Below are 23,824 nucleotides of genomic sequence, written 5' to 3' on the forward strand. Positions count from 1 at the left end.
AGAGACACCTTGTCTCTTAAAATTCTATAAATAGGTCATTTCAACCTCAGTTTTATTCACTCAAAATTTTTCTCTTCTTCTTCTTTGCTGTTTAAACGTGCAAGCATTCTGTTTTCCATTTGCATTCTTTGAGAGTATAAACAGTAGCGTTCGGTTCGCTAGACGTGTAGATTGTAGTGCTGCCTCTACACGTGTGATCGTTGTATCCTGGGAGACAATTGTTCATTGATCCGTGTGCACCAAGTTGCGGGAACAAAATTGTCTTAAGGACATTGTGTTCAACACAAGCCTCGGTCGAACATCAATTTATTCATTTTCGGGTATCTACCGCTTTACAGATTGGACCATAGATAATGAATTTGTGGGCCTTTTTAATGTTGGATCAGATTAATTATTTTTTGTGTCATATACCCATATAATGTGCCATGATCTCTACAGATATATTTTTAATGTGTTTGCTTTCGATGTGATGGGTTTTGTATTATTTTCTTGATCAATATTCATTTGATATCCATATGTGATAGTATGATCAGGCCCATGGGTCCATTTGTTTGGAAAAAGCCCCGAGTACACCCCACCCTGTATTGCACACACCACAAGCACGTTTACTATTTTGCACGTTTGCATGTCCCAATATAACCAACGTGGCACTAGTGCGTGGTCTAGTCTATTCGGAGATGCTACGTCATTCATGAAAACTACAACTCTAGTCACGTACCTTAGGGTATATCAAACTGGGGTATCAGTATCGTCTAATCAAGTGACTCTGAAAGGTATATCAATAGACCCAAGCTGGAGTGACCTGAGCCTTTGACCTATTGTGAGCCACACGGGCACATGTCCTGTTTGCCAACATAGTACTAGTACGTGGTCGATCTCCTTATGGGATGCCAAACCATTTATGAAAGCTACAACTCTTGACTCGTATCCATAGGTATATCAAAGATAATATAAGTATATCAATTACATTTCTTGGTCAAAACCAGTGCTTAAGCGAGATCCTGCTCCGATGTACTACGGTACTAAGAGGATAGACTACGTCTATTCTAGAAAAGAGGTGATTTAAGAGTGTCTTTACTCAAGAATCGCGCGCCACCACTGATCTAGAGATTAAACTGACTGCTTTTGATTTCAGAGAAGTAGATTGGAGTTTTAAATTATCACCTATATGGTATATCAAACCAAGTCATCACGTATCAAGAGGTATATAGGTGTACTTAGGCAATGGTGGCCAGATAAAAATGCATTGCACATAGTAAGCTTAGAGTCTATAAATCTCCCCTATAGGTCACGACTTGAACTTATCGTGGGTGTTCCCAGGTTGTTTTATTGAATGGGATTTTGTGAATGATGAATGTATGTGAATTATAAGATCAGAATGTATGGTTGTCTTCAAGGATTAAAGTTTTTTTGTTTTATCTGATTAAAATGGGTGCACCGACCCAATAAAGAATCCATTTTCAGGAATGATTCATAATGACCCAGTCCATCTCGATCCAACGATCATTATGGGTCGATCCATTGGAATCAAAATGAAATTCAAACTTTTTTTCTAATTCGGATTTTTAACCTATTTTAAAGAAGAAAAATGTTTTCCATCTAGAAGAGAAATGCTTTCCCAAAAAAGTTTTCTGAAAGAAAATATTTTTCAAAAAAAAAATATATATATATATTTTTTTGAAAAAAAAATGATTTACAAAAGATCTATTTTTGCATGAAAATTTATTGAAATATGTTTGTAAATATTTTTCAAGAGTGCAATACAATTATTTTCCTTCTGAATAATCATTACATTAATGAATTGTTTAATGGATTGGTGCACAAAATTTAAAAAAATCTCAGGAATCATTTAAAATGTCATTAAGGGGGTAATACTGAAGTTAATTAAATCCACAATCGATTAGATTTCAGGGTTATCATTGCACCTAAGCTCAATCGTTCACCGCCTAGTTAGGATTGGAAGTCCAGTCAGTTAGAATAAACATACCGAGTCAACAGTCAGAAATGACTTCAGAATTTCTCAACATCGCCCAGCTGTTCCCTAAAGATCACAGTGCTTCAGTCTTGCCGAATATAAGCAAAGTCTTGAGTCCTCAGTCCATAATCAAGTCCGTTGTGGTTACTTGTCTTGAGTTTTCATGAGTCATTTGGGTTAGCTCGAGTCCATTTTTTTATTAATCCAGCAAGGTCATGTTTTCTTTAGATTGAGTCAATTTTTTTTTCTGTTGACTTAGGTTAATTTTTCAAGTTTATAGAGGTGTCTATCGTCCCATCTGAATAAATGAAATTTTTGAATACCTCAAGTGTATTAACGAATTAACTAATGATCTGGCTTCTAGATTCCTCTCCTAAACAAAAAGATAAGAGTCAGGCTCAACCTTTAATCGAGAAATCAAAAGTCATTGACCTCGGAACAAAAAATAATTCTTAAGAAATTCGGATTAGAACTATCCTATCCCCAAAGGAATACGAGGGGGTAATGAATTACTCAGAAATTTCAAAAGACTTGAGGTGCAAGCTTGGGTGTTGTCCGACATGGAATAGATACTTGCTCGATGAAATGAAAACACCAATGAGATCAAAGAAGATGTTACAAAACGTTTCAATGTTGTCCTCATTTCAACTATCATAAGTCAATATAGGATACCTTTGGGATTGATATCTGATAACGGGTCACACTTCAAAGTCAAGGATTACTTTGTGTTCAAAGTTCAAGATCCGGCATCATCTCCCTACCGTCCTCAGATTAATGGAGTGGTTGAAGCAAATAGCTAATAAGAGTCTCAAACTAATCATCGTGAAAATGTGTCGATTGCATCGAGAATGGTCAGAGAAGCTATCATTCACACTGGGAGCATATTGTACTTCAATACAGTCTTTCACTGGAGTTATTCCCTATTCTCTAGTGTATGATATGGAAGCAGTCTCACCAATTGAAATGGAGATCCTGTATATCAAGGACTTGATGGAAAGTCAATTGTTAGAAACAAACTGAGTCCGACATCAGTACAAAGAGCTAAATCAGATTGAAAAAAAAAACAACCTAGAAGTTCTATACCACGTGTAAACTTATCAAAGAAGAGTCACTCACACGTTTGACAAGAAAATCAAAGTTCTCCACTTACAAGTTAAGGATTTAACCATCAGATTTCAAAGAAAATTGAGCACTCGTCCTCGACCATAGGAGGAAGTCCGAATTTAATTGGAGAGATTCATCTATCAGCAAGAAAATACTACTTTGGAAAATCATAAGATTTTAAAGAGAATCAAGTACCTATTTTTGACCCCAAAGGGAAGTTCAAACCTAATTAGGGAAGTCCGTTCATCATAAAAAAATATTACCTGAAAAAGTTGTCAGACTTCAAGACCATGATGGAATCGAACTATTAGAGTCAACCAACCTTGACCGGATCAAGCAGTACTACATTTAAGGAGGTCATCTTTGGCTGAATCAATTTTCCTACTACCCAGTTCAATATCTCCTTTATCAACCATTTGCAGCCTTTTCAACAAAAAAAATTATGTCTTTTTCTTTCTCAGCCCGATCACCTAACCTAAGGGAGGGAAGATATTGAACTACGTCTTGGTCTGATCCCAAAATTCTGGGGTACGTAGGCACCCTGAGAAGTTATTTCAGGCCTGACCACTTCAAAATACAAAAATAGATTCCCCGACAAAGAAAAAATCCAAAAAGAAAAAAATTTAAAAGAAAAAGAAATATCATCCAAAATAGAGAAGAAAATTCAAGGAAAAAGAAAATAATTTAAAAAAAATACCACACAAGGGGCATTTGGGTTTTTGAGTCTCAAAATTCCTTTCTTTTTATGCCCAGTCCTAAGCCTACCTATAAAAGTCCTCTTAAGTACTGTGCGAAAAAATCAAGGAAGATAGCAAAGCATGATCAAACAGTAACTCCAGAAGTTCAAAATGGAAGAAAACAAAAATGAAGCCTACTAGGTTGAAAACCCAAAAGGTTAATTTAGGTAAATATTAAGGCAAGCTTGCAAGGTTAAAAATCTGAAAGGACGACCTTGGCAACAATCAGAGAAAAGAAAAGAGAAAAAATTATAATCTCGCTAGATCGAAAACTTAAAAAGGAGATCTAGGCAAAAACTAGAACATGTTTGCTAAATTGAAAACCTAAAAAGGCAATCTAGGCAGAACTTAGAGCAACCAAAAAAATAAAAGAAAATCTCTGTTGAGTTGAGAAGCCGAAAAGGTCGTCTGAGCCGAAACGTCACAAGTCCGTATGATCAAGTTTCAATACCAAGTTTGAACCAAATATAGACTCAATGGATACAAGTATCTCATCTATGACTGATCTAAAGAGTTTCATGCCCCTAAGCGAACCGACGAGGAGAAAGAACAAATTCTATAATGAATTTCAGAAAGAAATATTTTGTTCCAATTTATTTGAGCCGGACTCAAAATCTTCAATATAAAAAGTCAAAATTAAAAGTTAAACCTTTATTGCGCTTGCGGTAATCAAGGATTTCAAACTTTCATAACGAGGGTACTTCCTTTTTTCTAAAGAGTATAGTTCCCCCCTTACAATAGGGGCATTCGTTTTCAAATTATGTTCAATTATCCCCAGTGCAATCTTCCCTGTCAAACTAGGGGCATTCTAGTTCTGAAGCCTGGTCAATTTCAACCTTAAAGGATAAGGTTAATTTTGAATTAAAGGTTACCCTTTTGATAACAATTTTGAAAACTCTTAAGATTCAAAGAGAGTTAAAATGTTTACCAGACCTTCATAAAATCGAATTTTTTATTTTCAAATACGGTGTAAATCCCCCATTTATTCCCAAAAAATTAGTTCATTACTCTTTCACCCTGGGCAGGTAGAGTAGGACTCCAAAAAAGCTTAGTTCATTACTCTTTTACTCCGAGTAGGTAGAGTAGAACTTCCCAAAAAAAAAACTTAGTTCATTACTCTTTCACTTTGAGTAGGTAGAGTAGAACTTCCCAAAAAAAGTAGTTCATTAATCTTTCACCCTGAGCAGGTAGAGTAAGACTCCCAAAAAGCTTAGTTCATTATTCTTTCACTCCGAGTAGGTAGAGTAGAACTTCCAAAAAAAAATTAGTTCATTATTACTCTTTTACCCCGAGCAGGTAGAGTAGAACTTCTAAAAAAAAAATTAGTTCATTACTCTTTCACCCTTAACAGGTAGAGTAGGACTCCCAAAAAGCTTAGTTCATTACTCTTTTACTTCGAGTGGGTAGAGTAGAACTTCTCAAAAAAAACAAAAAAAAATTAGTTCATTACTCTTTCACCCCGAGTAGGTAGAGTAGAACTTTCCTAAAAACAATTAGTTCATTACTCTTTCACCTTGGGCAGGTAGAGTAAGACTCCCAAAAAAATTAGTTATTTACTCTTTCACTCCGAGTAGGTAGAGTAGAACTTCCCCAAAAAATTAGTTCATTACTCTTTCACCCTAGGCAGGTAGAGTAGAACTTCCCAAAACAATTAGTTCATTACTCTTTCACCCTAGGCAGGTAGAGTAGGACTCCCAAAAAACTTAGTTCATTACTCTTTTACTCCGAGTAGGTAGAGTAGAATTTCCACACAAAAAAAATTAGTGCGTTACTCTTTCACTCCGAGTAGGTAGAGTAGAATTTTCAAAAAAAAAACAAAAAAAAAAAATTAGTGCATTACTCTTTCACTCTAAGTAGGTAGAGTAGGACTCCAAAAAAAAATAGTTCATTACTCTTTCACCTCGAGTATGTAGAGTAGAACTCCTAGAAAATTAATCCATTACTCTTTCACCTCGAGTAGGTAGAGTCCATTACTCTTTCACCTCGAGTAGGTAGAGTAGGACTCCAAAAAAAAAATTTATTACTCTTTTACCTAGGGTAGGTAGAGTAAGACATTCAAATTTTGCTCAGATTATGCTCACTTTTGCATAGATTATGCTCAGTTTATGCTCAATTTTTTTTCAATTTTTACTCAGCTTCACATAGTACACACACTCATACTTGCACTTTTTAGTCAGGGAGAATTCTCTAAAATTCAAGGATCTGACACCATCAGTGAGAGTTCGTGCTCAAATACCTGACAGTTTTTAGTTCGGGGCGAGTTTTACCCTCAACAAGGATCCGAACATCCCGACGAATTGCTAAATCAAACTGCAAAATGAACTGTCACTAGCTTGGGCATTCGGATATCGTACTATCTATCAAAATAGATTTGATATCTAGTTTACTTCAACCCTCTGCCAAAAAGGGGCATCTATAGACACCCCATTTTTGCAATCACCTGATTAATCAACTCGTCAACCCGATTGCAGCGGTTCCCAATGATTGATGTTTATTTCAATGTTTTATTTGTTACCCATGTGTTTCAAAAATCCGGATGAGGTACCTCAAACTAACAAAACTGTAGAAACCACGCTACGCTAGGAAAATATGACCCAAAAAATATAGAAATCATCATTTTGTAGACAAAAAGAAGTTTTACGATAAAAATCACTAAAAAATGATCAAATTACCAAAATACCCCTAAAATCAAAACATCCCTAGAGCCTAGATTACACTTAGAAAAATCCTTTCAAAGACATAAAACAACAAATCGAAATCAAATAAACCATTTCGCCAATTTTCACAAAATTCAACAAAATTACGAAAATGTCCCTCATAAAGTTCACGACCATTTTGCACAAAAATTTTCATAAGTGACACAAACCGATAATCCCATTGAATTTCTTATGAAAAATCAATTCCAAAACATCTTGGAACATTGAAAAATGACTTAAAATACAAAAAGTCATCTCCAAGGGTAAAATGGTAATTTTATAATTTTAATAATTAAAAATTCTGAAATTAATAATTAAAATATTAATTAATGTAAAGTGAAATCCTAATTAAAATTAAAGTCAATCAAGTAAGACTAAAGTCAAAATAAAAGTCAATCAAGTAAGACTAAAGTCAAAATCTTAAAGTCAATCAAGTGAGACTAAAAGTCAAAACCCTAATAGAATTCTAATTAAACAATAACTCTATTTAAAATAATTCTAATTAAAATATAACTATACCTAAAATAATTCTAATTAAAATATAACTCTACCTAAAACAATTCTAATTAAATACTAACTCTATCTAAAATAATTATAATTAAATGCTAACTCTATCAAAACAAGCACTTAAAAAAATCTATAAATAGGGGTCTCTACAACCTATTTTCGTATTAAAAAATAAATCCTAGAAAAAGTAGGTCAAAAGGCTCACTTAGCCTCCCATAAACCTTGATTTTGAAGCCCCAACTCCTTATCTAACATCCATACCCCAACTTAATCTCAAAAAATACCTACAAGCTCTTCCAAAATACCTCAGAAATTCATAAAAAAATTAGAAAAATTCAGAAGGAGATACTTTGTTTTGGAGATCCAAAATGAATCCAGTGACAGAACGAAGCGAGGAGTGTTGTACGAAGAACTATTCTACCAGATTTAAGGAAAAAAAACAGTCGTCTTCGTAAAGTTAAAGATTTAATTTTTTTTATTGATTAGGTCTTTTTAGCAATGTAGTTCTATTTGAGAATAAGCAGAGACCGGCGTTTGTCGGGTGGGGTTGGTGCCTAACACCTTCCAACCCTGTAACGTGATCCCCAGACTCGAATTTTCTTTCGTAGATTAGTGTTATTTGCCTTTTAGAGTCAAAGTTTGATTCTTAGACCGTAATAACTAGGTGGCGACTCCCAAACCTCAAAGGTCAAAAGCGGATCCACGCACCCCGCGGATCGAGGGTGCTTTTAGTCAAGAATAACATCATCTACCGATATGGGTTTTCCAGCAGTTTAGTAAGTGATAATGCAAAAAATTCATAACAAGGATATGATCAAGATGTGCGAAGACTTCCAGATCACTCATCACAATGCTGTATCTTACAAACCTAAAATGAACGGAACAGTAGAGGCTGCCGACAAAATATTAAAAGAATCATTGAGAAGATGGCAATCTGAAAGCGCCCTCGATCCGCGGGGTGCGCGGATCCACTTTTGACCTTTGAGGTTTGGGAGTCGCCACCTAGTTATTACGGTCTAGGAATCGAACTTTGACTCTAAAAGACAAATAAACTAATCTACGAAAGAAAAATACGGGTCCGGGAATCACGTTACAGGGTTGGAAGGTATTAGGCACCAACCCCGCTCGGCGAACACCAGTCTCTACTAATTCCCAAATAAAACTACATTGCTAACAAGATCTAAATAATAATAAAAAAATAAAAATACTCACCTTTTCCGAACGCAACGATTTTTTTCCCTCAGATCTGATAGAATAGCTCATCGTATAGTATTTCTCACTTTGTTTTATCTTCGGATCTGATCTTTGAGCTCCGAGGCAAGGTATCTCTTTCTTAGATCTGGATTCTTCGAATTTGTTTATAGATTTCTGGGTATTTTTGAAGGGCTTCTAGGTATTTTTTAAGCTAAAGTTGAGGTAGGGGTATTAGGTAAGGAGTTAGGACTTCAAAATTAGGGTTTATAGGAGGCTAGGGAAGCTTTTTGACCTACTTCTCTAAGGATTTTTTATTTGATACGAAAATAGGGTGTGAGGACCCCTATTTATAGATTTTTTAAGAGTTTGTTTAGATAGAATTAGTGTTTAATTATAATTCTTTTAGTTAGAATTATATTTTAATTAGAATTATTTTAGGTAGAGTTATATTTTAATTAGAATTCTATTAAGTAGAGTTATATTTTAGTTAGAATTCTATTAAATAGAGTTATTATTTAATTAGAACTCTATTAGGATTTTGACTTTTGGTCTTATTTGATTGACTTTAAGATTTTGACTTTAGTCTTACTTGATTGACTTTAATATCTTGACTTTGGTCTTACTTGGTTGACTTTAATCTTACTTGATTGACTTTAATATTTTGGAGAACCCCCCTCTATTATATCTTTAATTCTTTGGACCCCTTCTATTTATCCTTGAATAAATATCTTGGCAACCATCAACAATTTTGCCTGAAAGCCTGATTGATCGATTTTTTTGGTTTAAAATTTTAAATTAATTTTATTAATGTTTCACTTTAATTATTTAATATTTTATTTATTAATTTCAAAAATTTTAATTATAAAAATTATAAAATTATCGTTTTGCCCGCGGAGAAGACTTTTTGTGTTTCAAGTCGGTTTTTGATGTTCTAGGATGTTTTAGAATCGATTTTTCATAAGGAATTCAATGAGAATATTGGTTTGTGTAATTTATGAAATTTTTTGTGTGAAATGGTCGTGAACTTTATGAGGGGCATTTTCATAATTTTGTCGAATTCTGTGAAAATTGGCGAAATGATTTATTTGGTTTCGATTTGTTATTTTATGTGTTTGAATGAGTTTTCCTAAGCGTAACGTAGGCTCTAGGGATATTTTAAGGTTGGGGGTATTTTGGTAATTTGATCATTTTTTAGTGATTTTTATCGTAAAGCTTCTTTTTGTCTATAAGATGATGATTTCTATGTTTTTGATGTTATATTTTCCTAGCGTAGTGTAGTTTCTAAGTTTTGTTAGTTCGAGATACCTCATCCGAATTTCTGAAATACATCTGGTAACAAAATAAAGCAATGGAATAAACATTCATCATTGGGAATCGTTGCGATCGGGTTGACGAGTTGATTAATCAGGCGAATGCAAAAATGGGGTGTCTACAGATGTCCCTCTTTGGCAGAGGGTTGAAGCGAACTAGATAGCAAATCTATTTTGGTAAATAGTGCGATATCCAAATGCCAAAGCTAGTAACAGTTCATTTTGCAGCCTGATTTAACAATTCGTCGGGCATTCAGATCCTTTAGCGTAAAACTCTCCCCAAACTAAAAGGTTGTCAGGTCCTTGAGCGAGAACTCTCATTGACAGTGTCATATCCTTGAATTTTAAAAAATTCTCCTTGACTAATGCAACAACTGTGCAAGTGTGTGCACTTAAAATCTGAGATAAATTTCAAAGAGTTTGAGTAAAATCTGAGCATAAAGTGAATATAAATTGAGTATAAACTGAGCATAATTTGAGCATAAACTGGGTATAAACTGAACATAATCTGAGCATAGGCTGAGTATAAACTGAGTATAATTCCGAGAAAACCCTCGATGGTAACTGAGTATAATTTAGAGAAAACCCTCGGCGGTAACTGAGCATAATTTCAAGAAAGCCCTTGGCAGCATCTGAGCATAGTTCTGAGAAAATCCTCGGTGGCATCTGAGCATAATTCTGAGAAAACACTTGGCGATTACTGAGCATAATTTCGAGAAATCCCTCGGTGGTAACTGACCATAATTTCGAGAAAACCCTCGGCGGTAACTAAGCATAATTCGGAGAAAGCCCTCGGCGGCATCTAAGCATAATTCTGAGAAAACCCTCGACGGCATCTGAGCATAATTCCGAAAAAGCCCTCGGCGGCAACTGAGCATAGTTTCGAGAAAGCCTTCGGCGGCAACTGAGCATAGTTTCGAGAAAGCCCTCGGCGGCAACTGAGCATAATTCCGAGAAAGCCCTCGGCGGCATCTGAGCATAATTCCGAGAAAGCCCTCGGCGGCAACTGAGCATAATTCTGAGAAAGCCCTCGGCGGCATCTGAGTATAGTTCCGAGAAACCCTCGGCGGAAACTGAGCATAATTCTGAGAAAGCCCTCGGCAGCAACTGAGCATAATTCTGAGAAAGCCTTCGACGGCATCTGAGCATAGTTCCGAGAAAACCCTCGGCGGTAACTGAGCATAATTCTGAGAAAGCTCTCGACGGCATTTGAGCATAGTTCCGAGAAAACCCTCGACGGTATCTGAGCATAATTCTGAGAAAGCCCTCGGTAGCAACTGAGCATAATTCCTAGAAAGCCCTCGGCGGCATCTGAGCATAATTTCGAGAAAACCCTCGGCGGTAACTTAGCATAAATTCGAAAAAGCCCTCGGTGAGATCTGAGCATAGTTCCGAGAAAACCCTCGGCGGCATCTGAGCATAGTTCTGAGAAAACCCTCGGCAGTAATTGAGCATAATCCAAGATAACCCTTGGTGGCAACTGATCAAAATCCAAGTTAACTATTGACGGTAACTGAGCAAAATCCAAGATAACCCTTGGAGGCAACTGAGTAAAATCAAGTTAACCCTTGGCGACAACTAAGAAAAATTCAAGTTATCCCTTGGCGGCATCTGGCTAAACTGGCTGAGCAATGAATGAATTTTGGGAAAGAATGAATGAATCTGGAGAAGAATGATTAAATTTGGAAATGAATAGATCTGGGAAAGAATGATTGAAAACGAATCTGGAAAAGAATGATTGAATCTGTGAACGAATATATTTGAGAAAGAATAATTGAATTTGGGAAAAAAATAATGCCCTATCTCCTACTTTAGGTAAATGAGTTATTAGTTAATCTCTGGGCACAACCAAATGTGAGATCCGAAGTACTTTTGTTTGAACCTCAAGATTTTATCCAAAAGTTTTATGAATTTAAAACCTGAGTTTTTATTTCTTTTGAACCTTAAGGGTTTTTCGAAAAATTGTTATCAAGAGGATAACCTTAAGTTTGGGGTTCCTATTATCTTTTAGGATTAACATTGCTCAAAAACAAAATGCCCCTGGTTTGATAACAAATATGGCATTGGAGATAATTGAATACATCATGCAAAAAATAAAAAAATGCCCCTAGTATAAAGGGGAAACTACATATTTAGAGGAAAAAGAAAATGCCTCTTGTATGAAGGTTTGAAATATTTGATTACCACAAACGCAATAAAGATCAAACTTTTAATTTTGATTAATTTTATAGAATATTTTGAATCAGGCTTAAGAGAATAAAATATTTCTTTTTGAGACTCATCATAGAATCCTTCTCTCCCTTGGTTCACTTGGGGAAGTAAAAATTTTCAGATCGATCGTAGACAAGATACTTGTGGCTTTTGAGTCTGTATCTGGTTTAAGCTAAGTATTGAACTTGATTATTTGGACTTCTGATGTTTTAGCTCGAACCGCTCTTAGCTTTTCTTCTTTTTTGCTTTGTTGCTCTAACTTTTGCCTATATCGCCTTTTCAAGTTTTCAATCTAGCGAGCTTGCTCTAACTTTTGCCTAGATCGCCTTTTCAGATTTTCAATCTAGCGAGCTTGCTTTAATTTTTTCCTAAGTCACCCTTTTGGGATTTTCAACCTAGCAAGCTTTTTTTTTTTTCTTTTCTTCCTTATAGAATTGTTGTCTGATCATGCTTTGCTATCTTCCTTGACTTTTCGCATGGTACATAGGAGGACTTTTATAGGTAAGCTTAAGACTGGGTATAAAAAAGAAATGAATTTTGAGGCTCAAAAACCCGAATCCCCCTTGTGTGGCATTTCTTTTATTTTGCCTTGAATTTTTTTCCCCATTTTGAAGATATTTCATTTTTTCTTTTGAATTTTTTCTAGATTTTTTATTTTTATTTTTATACATTTTTTTCTTGAATTTTTTCTTTCTGGACTTTTTTATATGGGGAAATCTATTTTTTAATTTTGATGTGGTTGGGCCTGAAGTAACTTCTCAGGTTGCCTATATACCCCAAACTTTTAGGATCAGACCAAAACGTAGTTCGAATCTTTCTTCCCTTGGGTTAGGTGATAAGGCTGAGAAAGAAAAAGACATCATTTTTTTTTAAAAGACTGCAAAGGACTAAGAAAGGAGATATTGAACTGGGTAGCAAGAAAATTGATTCGGCCAAAGATGGCCTCGTTAAATGTAGTACCGCTTGATCTGGTCAAGGTTGGTTGATTCTGGTAGTTCAATTCTATCATGATTTTGAAATCTAACAATTTTTTAAGGCAGTATTTTCTTAATTAATGAATATTTCCAATTAGGTTTGAACTTCTCTCTGGGGTCAAAAATAAGTACTCGATTTTCTTTGAAATTTGATGGTTTTCCAAAGTAGTGTTTCCTTGCTAATGGATGAATCTCTCCAATTAAGTTCAAACTTCCTCCTATGGTCGATGAGGGGTGGTCAATTTTTTTCGAAGTTTGATGGTTGAATCCTTGACTTGTAAGTAGTGATTTTTGACCTTCATGCGGGTGACTATTCTCTGATAAGTTTGCATGTGGTACAAAACTGTAAGTTGTTTTTCTTCAATAAAGTTTAGCTTTTCATACCCAATAACGAACCTAGTCTGTTTCTAGCAATTGATTTTCCATCAAGACCTTGAGATATGGAATTCCCTTTCAACTGGTAAGATTGTTTCTGTACCCTCATAGTGTGAATGGTAGCTTCTCTAACTAATCCTAGGGCGATTGACACATTTTCACAATGGTTATTTTGAGACTCTTATTAGTTGCTTGCTTCAACCGCTATATTAATCTGAGGATGATAAGGAGATGAGGCCAAATCTTGAACTTTGAACATAGATCAGAGATCAATTTCGCTTCAACCATTTCATTAGTCTGAGAATATAATCTATTCTGGGAGCTCTATCATGTTGAGAAGTCTAGTACTGATACATTTTGTAACATCTTCCTTGTTCTCATTTTATCAAGTCAATATCTAATCCGTGTCAAACAACACCCAAGCTTGTACCTAACATATCCTCATAGGCCCACGTGAACAAGTCCTTTGAAATTTCTGAGAAAATTCATTGTCCTTTCATGTTCCTCAAGGGATAAGATGGTTTCTATTTGAATCTCTTTAGGAATTATTTTCTGTTTCAAGGTCAATGACCTTTGCTTTCTCGATTAAAGGTTGAGCCCGACTTTTATCTTCTTATTCAAGAAAGAAATCTATCAGATTATTAGTTAATTCGTTAATGCGTTCGAGGTATTCAAATATTTTCTTTATCCGATCAATTTCAGATGGGACGACAGACACCTCTGTAAACTCAATAAATTAACTCAACTCAACATGAACAGAGTAAACTCAATCTAAAGAAGACATGACCTTGTTGGATTGATACAAAAAAAAATTATAGACTTGAGCTAACCCAAATGACTCATGAAAACTCCAGACAAGTAACCACAACGGGCTTGATTATGGACTGAGGACTCGAGACATTGCTTATAACCTGCAAGACTGAAATATTGTGACCTTCAAGGAACAACTGGGAAATGCTGAGATATTCTAAAGGATTGATTTGGCGTTGACGTTCGTTCCAACTGACAGGACTAGTAACCCTAGCAAAACGGTGAACGATTGATCTTAGGTGCAATGATAACCTTGAGACCCCATCAAATGTGAATTTGATCAATTCCAGTGTTACCCCATTGATAACATTTTAAATGAACCCTGAGATTTTATTGAATTCTGTGCACTAAGCCATTAAACAATTCATTTATGTAATGATCATTTCAAAAGGAAAAATAATCTTACTAAATGATCAAATATCTGATTTAAACAATTTTTCCTTTAGAAAAGTATATTTCAGTAATTTTCCAAATTCCATGCAAAAAAATAGATCTTTTGTAAAAATCCTTTTATTTTCTTTTGGGAAAATATTTTTCTTTTTTTAAAATGAGTTGAAATTCGAATTTAGAAAAAACTTTGATTTCTCTTTTGATTTAAATGGCTCGGCCCATCATGATCGTTGGATCGAGATGGACTGGGTCGTTATGAATTATTGCTACATTTTGAATGGATTCTTTATTGGGTCGGTGCACCCAGTTATACAGTAGTTTCAAATCCGGTTTAAACAAAAAGATTTGATCCTTGAGGACAAAACCGTACATTCACATACATTTTGATCTCATCATTCACATACATTCATACACATTCATCATTCACAAGGTTCCATTCAATAAACAACCCGGGAACACCCTCGATAAGTTCTGATCGTGTCCTATGAGGGAGGTTTCTAGACTCTACGCTTACTACGTGCAATGCATTTTTATCTGGTCACCCTTGCCCAAGTACACCTATATACCTCTCGAGCGTACTCAATCAGACGGTTCGTGGTGACTTGGTTTAATATATTGTATAGGTGACAATCTAAAACTTCAACTCACTTCTTTGAAGCTAAAAACAGCCAGTTTGATCCCCAGTTGAGAGGTGGCGCACGATGCTGAGCAAGGGCCCACTTAAATACCTCTCGTCTAGAATAGGTGTAGTCTATCCCCCTCGTACAATAGGGTACAGCGGGGCAGGATCTCGCTTAGGCACCGATTTTGATCAAGAAGTGCAATTGATGTACTTAGATTATCTTTGATATACCTATGGGTACGAGTCAAGAGTTGTAGCTTTCATAAATGGTTTGACATCCCACAAAGGGACATACCACATACTAGTACTACGTTGGCAATTGGGACATGTGACTGTGTGGCTTACAATAGGTCAAAGGCGTAGATCGCTTCAGCCTGGGTGCATCGATATACCTTTCAGAGTCACCTAATCAGACGGTATTGATGCCCCAGTTTTATATACCCTAAGGTACGTGACTGGAATTGTGATTTTCATGAATAACGTCGCATCTCCGAAGAGACCGGGCCACGCACTAGTGCCACGTTGGTTATATGGGACGTGCAAGCATGCAAAGCAGTAAACGTGCTAGTGGTGTGTGCAAAACAGGATCGGGTGTGCCCGGGGCCTTTTCCAAACACTGGGCCCATGGGCCTGATCATACCATCATAACATTGATACCACATAAACATGAATCAAAATAAACATTATTCTAATCACATTATTAAAGATACGCACATCAAACCTATCAAGATCATGGCACCGTTAAATAGGCAATTGAAACAACGAATAATAATTTGATCCAATCGTTGGCACAAACTCATTATTTTTAGTCCAAACCAAGGAGATTCTTTTTATGATCCAATCAAGGGTGGTTTTGGGTGACCCGAAATAAATCGAGGCTTCAATGAATATTAAATTGAAGATAACATGATAGTTGTTGTAATTTGGAGTGATGAATCCATTTTTTTTTTAATCTTTTTTAAAACTTAAAAAAAAACTAATTAATTTTAAAGAAAAGAAATTCTTTTTTTTTTTTGTTACCAAAACACAATTTTTTATTGCTGCCAAAACATCCAATATGCCGTTAGCACATATAACACTTATTTTTTTCGTATATGTTACTGTCTAGCAACACACAACAACAACACAATAACAACACACAACACGCAACAGCAACACCCAACAGCAACAACAACACACAACATCAACACCAAACAGCACCAGCACATTTTTTTTTAAAGTTTTTTTTATAACGTTTAATTTTTATTTTTGGATTTTTTTTAAACATTTTTTTTATTTTTTAATTTTTAAAAAAGTTTTTTCTTTTAACATTTTTTTTTTGTCTTTTATTTTTTAAATTTTAAAAAAAAAATGTTTCCTTCTTTTTAATTTTTAAATAATTTAAAAAAAAAATTTTTAAAAAAGTTTTTTTAACGTTTTATTTATTTATTTTTTTATGTTTTTTAATTTTTAAATTTTTTTTAAAAAAGTTTTTTTTTTATTTTTATTTTTATAATTTTTTTAAAGTTTAAAAAAAAAAAATTTAATGTTTTTTGTTAAAATGTTTTTCTTTTTTTATATTTTTTTAAAAACATTTTTTTTTCATTTTTTAATGTTTTTTTAATCTTTTTTAACGTTTTTTTAATTTTTTTAATTTTTAAAACTTTTTTTTTAATTTTTTTAACATTTTTTAATTTTTTTAAATTTTAAAAACCTTTTTTTTTTTTTTAATTTTTTAATTTTTTTAAAGTTTTTTTTTAACGTTGTTATTTTTTTTTTTTACTTTTTTTTAACATTTAAAAAAAAAATTTAATGTTTTTTATTTTTTAACGTTTTTGTTTTTTTTTTTTTTAATGTTTTTTTTAATTTTTTTTTTGAAAACGTATTTTTTTTAGAAAAATATATATATATTTTTTTAGAAATATATATATATATATATTTTTAGAAATATATATATATATATTTATATTAGAAAAATATATATATATATATATATTTTTTTATTATTAATTTTTTTATAAAAAAAAAAAACTAATATCACCCCATATCTCATCAATCGTATTCCCAATGACATCAATCTATTTTACCTCATTATTTTTTTTTGAAAAATCTTAGATTATTTTAGAGTCTCCAACCCTTTGATTAGGACCACAAAAATTAAGTATCCAAGAATATGATATCCAAACTTTTACTGCTAACATCATCCATCCTCAATTCATATGTCAATTTGAATCTTTCATTATTTGAGGATCATAAAAGGGTGACCCTTAATTGAATCATAAAAAAAAAAGTATCAAAACAAAGTATCCAAAATTGAATTAAAAGATAATAATAAAGGATAATACAGACCCAAAAATAATTCAAATAAAAAAAATGGGCCATTCCCTATGTCATTAACTTTTGATATCCTACATTATTTAGGGTCATTCTAAATGACCCCAAATTGAACCATAACAAAGATGTGCCAAACAAAAATATTCAACATCCCAATCAATAATCATCAATAGAGCCAAAAGAATGATAAAAATAAAAAATAAATAAAATTAAAAATAAAATAAAATAAAATAAAAAACTAGGTCCTATTGGCAATGCTCCCATACTTGGGACTTTTCAAGTCTGATCCTCAATAATTCCCAGTGGAGTCGCCACTAAAAACACCCTCGATCCGCGGGGTGCGCGGATCATCTTTTGACCTTTGAGGTTTGGGAGTCGCCACCTATTTATTACGGTCTAGGAACCGAACTTTGACTCTAAAAGGTAAATAAACTAATCTAAGAAAGAAAAATATGGGTTCGGGGATCACATTACGGGGTTGGAAGGTGTTAGGCACCAACCTCGCCCGGCAAACGCCGGTCTCTACTAATTCCCAAATAAAATTACATTGCTAACAAGACCTAAATAATAATAAAAAAATAAAAATACTCGCTTTATTCTATCTCCGGATCTGATCTCTGAGCTCCGAGGCAAGGTATTTCTTTCTTAGATCTGGATTCTTCGAATTTGTTTATGAATTTCTAGGTGTTTTTAAAGGGCTTCTAGGTGTTTTTTAAACTAAAGTTGAGGTAGGAGTGTTAGGTAAAGAGTTAAAACTTCAAAATTAAGGTATGTGGTAGGCTTGAAAAGCTTTTTGACCTACTTCTCTTAGGATTTGTTGTTTGATACGAAAATATGGTGTGAGGACCCCTATTTATAGATTTTTTTAAGGGTTTGTTTAAATAGAATTAGTGTTTAATTATAATTCTTTTAGTTAGAGTTATATTTTAATTATAATTGTTTTAGGTAGAGTTATATTTTCATTAGAATTCTATTAAGTAGAGTTATATTTTATTTAGGATTCTATTAAATAGAGTTATTATTTAATTAGAACTCTATTAGGATTTTGACTTTTGGTCTTATTTGATTGACTTTAAGATTTTGACTTTAGTCTTACTTGATTGACTTTAATATCTTGATTTTGGTCTTACTTGATTAACTTTAATTTTGACTTTAGTCTTACTTGATTGATTTTAATTTTTTGGAGAACCCCCCTCTATTATATCTTTAATTCTTTAGACCCCCAAATGGAGGGGTCCTTGAATAAATATCTTGGCAACCATCAACAATTTTGCCTGAAAGCTTGATTGATCGATTTTTTTGGTTCAAAATTTTAAATTAATTTTATTAATGTTTCACTTTAATTATTTAATTTTTTATTTATTAATTTCAAAAATTTTAATTATAAAAATTGTAAAATTACCGTTTTACCCTCGGAGAGGATTTTTTGTGTTTCAAGTCAGATTTTGATGTTATAAGATGTTTTAGAATCAATTTTTCGTAAGGAATTCAATGGGAATATTGGTTTGTGTCATTTATGAATTTTTTTGTGTGAAATGGTCATGAATTTTATGAAGGGTATTTTCGTAATTTTGTCAAATTTTGTGAAAATTGGCGAAATGATTTATTTGGTTTCGATTTGTTATTTTATGTGTTTAAATGAGTTTTCCTAAGTGTAACGTAGGCTCTAGGGATATTTTAAGGTTAGGGGTATTTTGATAATTTGATCATTTTTTAGTGATTTTTATCGTAAAGCTTCTTTTTGTCTGTAAGATGATGATTTCTATGTTTTTGAGGTTATATTTTCCTAGCATAGTGTAGTTTCTAAGTTTTATTAGTTCGAGATACCTCATCCGAATTTCTGAAACACATCTGATAACAAAATAAAGCAATGGAATAAACATCCATCATTAGGAATCGTTGCGATCGGGTTGACGAGTTGATTAATCAGGCGAATGCAAAAATAGAGTGTCTACACAATCACCTACAAGGATTGGCACGATATGTTGCCTTTTGCACTTCATGCCTATCGAACCTCGTTCAGGACTTTAACTGGGGTAACTCCGTATTCATTGGTGTATGGAATGGAAGTAGTCTTACCCGTCGAGGTTGAGATTCCCTCCCTCCGGATCTTAAAAGAAGCAGAGTTAGATGAAACTGAATGGATTCAAACTCGATTTGATCAACTGAATCTGATTGAAAATAAGCGCCTTGCAACTATTTGCCACGGACAGATCTATCAGCAACGAATAACTTGTGCCTACAACAAAAAAGTCAAGCCTAGAGATTTCTCATCAAAAAATCTTGTTTTGAAGAAAATTTGACAATTCAAGAAGACGGTAAGGGAAAGTTTCGACCAAACTATGAAGGAACATTTATCATGCAAAAGGTAATGACGAGAAGAGCTCTAATCCTTACAGAAATGGATAGACAAGTCTTCCCTCAACCAATCAATGCTGACACTGTCAAGAAATATTACGCCTAAAAACTGATCATGAGATGACGAAAGGTCATCTTTGCTATCTTAAACTAACTATCAAACCTAGTCAACCCTTTTGAGTCATCACGTTCATTTCTTAACCTAAGACTGGGGCAAGTCAACAATTACAAAACAAAACAAAGAAGAAAAAAGAAAAAAAAAGAAACAAAAGGAAAAGAAAATCAAGAAGAAAATATTAAATTACTCTTGCCCCACATGAGGATGAACTGTGAACGGCTAAAAGTACAAAAAATAAAAAAAAGTCAAAAATCGGACACTTAATCTTGGCTCGACCCAAATCTCCAGCCTAAACAAGTTTGAGAGACGCTGGGAGGAGACATAGATCACTTTTTCGAAACAAAAATAGATGAATCCCATATCTAGCCCACTTCAGATAAACTAAGACCCCAACTTTAATCTTTTTGTATCCTTTTATTACCATTAGCCTAAGCCAATATTTTGTCCCACTAAAAATCCTTTCTGATCAGGGAAAGTTCTAGGATAATACAGTGACGATGGTAGCACCAATGATCTTGTGACTTGATCCGGACATCAAAATCTTATTAGTCGTTGGGAGACTCGAGAGGATAATCCAGGTCGGATATTTAAAAAAAAAAGCGTCTTGAGTGTAGAGTAGCTGATCTCGTGGCTCAACTTGAGTTGTTGAATCACAAATAGTCGTCAGCAAACTCGAGAGGAGAATCTAGATCTATTACTCCAAAAAGAGCACCACTACAAGAGTAGAGTCGTCGATCTCGCAGGTCAATTTGAGTCACCAAGCCACAAAGACACTAAGACTTTGAGCAAGAATTGTAATGAAAAAAAATCAAAAAATATACAAGCATAGTCTGAAAGGGCATAGTGAAAACCTGAAAGGGTGCTATCAGTAAAAAAAATCAGACTATGGCAAGATTAAAGCCACCGGCACGATGAAAACCCAAAAGGGAGTCGATGCGCAAGAATGTAAAAATTGGGTTTGGTGAAAACCTTAATTGGCGTCAAGGGCAATAAGGGTAAAAAAAAAAAAACAAAACTCCTGGCCCGCAATAGTATAAACTATGAACGGCGAAATTTTTCACAAACCTAAGGCCTGAATAGAAACAGTCTTCCAATACCAGGGCACTGGGGATTATTCTAAAGGAACTGAAAGAATAATTGATGCTTGTATCCCCAGTGTTTGGCAAAAATACCAAGATCGTCACAACCAAAGATTTTTACAAACTCTGAATTTGTCGTATTTATTAGATAGACATTCCACAAAATTTTAAAACAAAAACTACTATTTTAGCCAATGACGACAAATCTAGGACTCATTCAATAAAATTTAATGTTTTTAAAAACAATAGATATACCTGAGGCTAAGTAAGTACAAAACCTATTCTCTTTGCATTAATCTTTCAACATCTTGTATACATCCTGATAATGTCAAGAAAATATAGAAATAAAAAAAAAAAGTACGAATACAACGTAGTTAGTCAAATATCATGGTAAGAAAGGAAAAAGGAGTCAAGGTGTTCCTTCAAAGCACTGATCCGGGCAGCCTGGCTCATCATCACTCTTTCAACATCTGAAGCATCACGACCCACCAAATATGCTGCAATGTCATCAAAATGAATACACTGGGCAGGTATGTCCCTCAACTTAGTAACTTCGGCTCGAAGCCTAGCCACTTCACTACTATCACTGGATCCCGACCGGGCAAGTTCGGATGTCAATTGAGCAATCTCTTTCTACATTTTCTTCTCGGATTTGATCCAGGTAGCCTGAATTCGACGATGATCAGTTTGAGATTCCTCCATTCGATCTCGATAATCGAAAAATGATGAAGCACCAGGACGTGTTCTATGCACTATCGACACCGATAAATTCCTAGAGATGAGTTCTCAAATCCAATGAAAGTATGACGAGAACAGGTATGCTGCGAAGATGGGCCGACTCAAAACCTCAACTTGACTCCATTATTTAGCAAGTCGACTCAGAATTGTAGTTGATAAAGGACCAACCAACTCACTAAAATCCTTAGGAATAAACATACCCTGATCATAGTCAAACTACCGAAGAACCCAGATTAGCATATCGTGGGTTGCTCGTTTGAGACCAATCAAAATAAGGAAACGGGCCCCATAAAATGCAATCATAGGGGACCCTCGAGGTTGGAATGCACCAACCCATCTCACCTCTTCATCATCAAGGTTACAAATGAAGGCATACCATTCCTCTTTACCACCCGAGGCCAAGGGAATAACTCGCCTCGACATCATGTGCACGAGATCAGTATTAACACAAAACGAACAGTTAACAGCTTCGGTTGAAGTCACATGGTCTATAAACCAAAGTTACAAAAACAGGAACATTCTACACTTTTGAAAAATTGGTAAATTTAAATTCAAATATATGCTAAGTTTTGAGTTTACCTGCAGAAGTGGAGCATATCCCCAGAAAATTCGATCATGACCGGACGAACAACAGGCCATGAGGGATTGAAACATCTCACATAGAAGCATCGGCGCCAACCGACGTCCCTCCCGGACTTGCTGTATCACATGAATTAGGGAAAGGTCCATAATGTCCCTACCACCTGGAAACAAGAGTTGACTCACCACCATTAAAGTGAGGGCATTAAAATGAACCAACGGTCTCGAGGGATCTGTAAGGTGTTCGACCAAGAAGTTGGAAGCTTCGCCTCGATAACCATCTCGCAAAGGAGGAACAACAATCATACCCGACATCTCGAGACCCAACAACACTTCAATCTCCACAATGGTGGGAGTCATTTCATGCTCTCCAAATGGAAAGAGGTTGAGTTCGGGTACCCAACACCCCAACATTACCTCAATCAAACTCCATTGCAATGGAATTTTTGGCAAAGAAAGTGTGAATCTCAATTTATTCAAACCTCATTGAACCTTCTCACCATAAAAAATCAAAATAATAATAAAATTAAATAAAAATAAAAACAATAATAATAATAATAATAATAAAATACAAAAAATCAAAAATCAAGAAAATACAAAAAATACAAAAAGGTCAAAAAGATTAAAAAAAAAAATCAAAAACCCTTTCGAGTTGTACTTAACTCTGATTTGTTAAAGCACGATCGAAAAAATATCCTAATTTCAAAACTCATCAAATTTTCACTAAATCCAAGATCTCACATGAGCTTCGTGCCATTGAGATCAAGAAATTAACAAAGTAAAACTCTGTCAGACCCCATGCTTGAATAACCATTTTCTACAAAAGTCATTAATACAATCGATAATCCAAAGTCGTGTTTTAGCAAAATTTTCTAGCTCGTACAAATAGGGGTTTAGTCTATTTTTTGTAGTTCTTTACACACAATTCCTACAAAGAAGGCCAGCTGCAGATACCCCAATTGGAATGGGCCCTCACTTGAAAGGGTCCAAAAATATCGATTTTTCAATTAAATTTACCAACGTGCCTCAAAGGCCTAAGTCAATGAAATGCAACATTTTGATCAATTTGGAGGATCCTAAGACCTCCTAAGGGCCTAATAGGCCCACCCAAAAATATTTGATATACCCCCACCTTCACCGCTCCGCCCCCGAAATCAAAGACACCAGATTTGTAATAAAACTTGCCAACAGGCCTAAAAAGCTCAATTCATTAACACGTGGTACTTTCATCGATTTAAGGTCCCTAAAACCCCCTAAAGTTTTAAGGAATCCACCAAATGAGACTTGGGACCCCCCATCTTCCAACCTTCACCACTCTGCTCCCGAAATCAAAATACCAAATTCTCAAAAAAATTCACCAACGGGCCTCTATGGCCCAATTCGACGAAACATGACATTTTGATTGATCCGATGATTCCCAAAATCCTTAAAAAGATAAATAAATGTAAAATGAGATTTGGGATACCCACCATCTTCTATAACCTTCACCGCTCCACCTCCAAATCTGAAAAAAACCCTAAGCCCACCTAAGGCCCACAAACCTTCAATCCTCCAAAATTAATTTCTCACTTTATCCCCTAACCTAAACCTAATCTCACACCACCTAAAAAATAAAACATACCCACCCTAAAAAATCCAATCCAAAACAAACCCTACCCAATCCAAAATAATCTACAACCTTCCCAAAATACAAGCCTAATACACTAAAGCCCACAAACCATTATCCATATCCAA

This window comes from Akebia trifoliata, chromosome 1 (assembly GCF_017979445.1).
Source record: "Akebia trifoliata isolate Shusen 1 chromosome 1, ASM1797944v1, whole genome shotgun sequence".
Classification (NCBI taxonomy): Eukaryota; Viridiplantae; Streptophyta; class Magnoliopsida; order Ranunculales; family Lardizabalaceae; genus Akebia; species Akebia trifoliata.